The following is a 2,500-nucleotide window of genomic DNA, read 5'->3' as shown; positions in this document are numbered from 1 at the left end:
TCATCTCCTCGTAGGCCTATTGCCGCAAAGAGCCTCAGTTGGATTTCGCTAATCGTCTCTATCTTGAGCTTTTAAATCAATACTTTCCAATTCATCATCATCTACTTCACGTTTCATAGTCCTCATCCATGTAGGCCTGGGTCTTCCAACTCTTCTGATGCCTTGTGAAGCCCAGCTGAAAGCTTGGGGAAACTAATCTCTCTTGGGATGTGCGAAGAACATGACCAAACCATCTCGGTCTACCCCTCACCATGATCTTATCCACATATGACAATCGAGTAATCTCTCTTATAGTTTCATTTCTAATCCTCTCCTGCCATTTAACTCCAAATATTCTTCCGAGGACTTTGTTCTCAAATCTACAAAATCAGACTGTCTTGGGTTAGAGTTCTATCTTATTTCTCTTCCTCTTGTTTTGTTAAGTCTTTATACTTTATATAGGAGATATTTATTTTAATGTTACTATTTTTAAATATTTCATTTTTCCTTGCTTCCTTTCCTAACTGGGCTATTTTTCCCTGTTGGAGCCCCCCGGGCTTATAGCATCCTGCTTTTCCAACTAGGGTTGTAGCTTAGCAAGTAATAATAATAATAATAATAATAATAATAATAAATAATCAGAAAATGACCCCAAATTCTTGCTCGCCCTTTGATGCACTTAACTTGATTTAAAATGACCAAACACGCAAACAGTTTTCCGCTCTGGACCAAGATCTATTGAACGCATCTCTATAGACCTTACGCTATCCTCTCCAGAGACGGCATATTGACAGAACGTGTCACATGGCCGCCTTCCGTCCATGAACCCCGTCTCGCGTCTTCCTTCCGTCTAATGGAATGTAGGAGGCCTGTCCACAAGACGGCTGATGTTAAAAGTGAGCATCGCCATAAAACTTCATTGGTGGTGACAATGTCCCCACAGGAATTTGTTGCAGGAAATATATTTTCGAAGATTTTACGACAGATGTAGACACACACTCTCTCTCTCTCTCTCTCTCTCTCTCTCTCTCTCTCTCTCTCTCTCTCTCTCTCTCTCTCTCTCAGTTCTTATACGCTCTCTTCTCCCTTAATGGATATATTTTATCTCTCTCTCTCTCTCTCTCTCTCTCCTCTCTCTCTCTCTCTCTCTCAGTTCTTATACGCTGTATTCTCTCTCTCTCTCTCTCTCTCTCTCTCTCTCTCTCTCTCTCTCTCTCTCTCTCTCTCTCTCTCTCTCAGTTCTTATACGCTGTCTTCTCCCTTAATGGATATATTCTCTCTCTCTCTCTCTCTCTCTCTCTCTCTCTCTCTCTCTCTCCCCTCTCTCTCTCTCTCTCTCTCTCTCTCTCTCTCTCTCTCTCTCTCTCTCTCTCAGTTCTTATACGCTGTCTTCTCCCTTAATAAATATATTCTCTCTCTCTCTCTCTCTCTCTCTCTCTCTCTCTCTCTCTCTCTCTCTCCTCTCTCCTCTCTCTCTCTCTCTCTCTTAATTCAAATACATACACAATATATATATACTGTATATATATATATATATATATATATATATATATATATATATATATATATATATATATATATATATATACACACATATATATATATACACACACATACATATATACATACATACATACATATATATATATATACATATATATATATATATATATATATATATATATAGGTAATAATTTCTTTTATAGTAAAATTTCTAAAGAGATAATTCCATAAAACAAAGTGTCCCCAAAACTACAAAAAACGAAAAAACCGAAAAAAATAAAACACCCAACTAAAGCGAAATAAAAAAAAATGAAAAATAAAAAGATATAAAAAACCATATAATCCGCGAACTAAATGGCAGAAGGGGGTCAATACAGCGAAGAAAAAAGTCGCTGTGGTCTGGAGTGAGGAACGAGGATCTCTCTTCTCTGATGGATTACTTCCGCTCGGTTACCTCACCCCCCCCCCCCATCCCCCACAAGCTCCTCAGTCCCTCCCCTTTCCCCCTCTCCCCCAGCCAGCTCCTCTTTCTTGCACACTTATATGGCAGGGGAGGAGGAGGACACATGGCTATGTTTTGTTGAATTGTAAACAAAATTGCATTACTTAGGGGTATACTTGACCCTTTCATAGCTATGGGTATACTTGACTTGACCCTTCTACAACTATATATATATACTTGACCCTTTTATAGCTATGGTAATACTTGACCCTTTCAAAGCTATGGATATACCTGACCCTTTTATAGCTAAGGGTATCCTTGACCCTTCTATAGCTATGGGAACACTTGACCCTTTCATAGCTATTGATATACTTGACCCTTTCATAGCTATGGTATTACTTGACCCTCTTATAGCTATGGGTATACTTGAATTGACCCTTCTATAACTATATATATACTTGACCCTTTTATAGCTAAGGGTATACTAGACCCTTTTATATCTATGGGTATACTTGACCCTTCTATAGCTATGTAATACTTGACCCTTTTATAGCTATGAGTATATTTGACCCTTTT

The 2,500-nt window shown here is 38.3% G+C and overlaps 1 protein-coding gene across 4 annotated transcripts in view; it reads right to left on the bottom strand.

The window, feature by feature from the left end:
• The window catches only part of Asap (ArfGAP domain of ASAP), a 320,942-nt gene that overhangs the window by 120,691 nt on the left and 197,751 nt on the right, over positions 1–2,500 (bottom strand). The window lies entirely within an intron of this gene.

Source organism: Palaemon carinicauda, chromosome 2 (assembly GCF_036898095.1).
Source record: "Palaemon carinicauda isolate YSFRI2023 chromosome 2, ASM3689809v2, whole genome shotgun sequence".
Classification (NCBI taxonomy): domain Eukaryota; kingdom Metazoa; phylum Arthropoda; class Malacostraca; order Decapoda; family Palaemonidae; genus Palaemon; species Palaemon carinicauda.
Note: the sequence above shows the minus strand (reverse complement) of the source record. Positions and strands in the feature narration are given on the sequence as shown.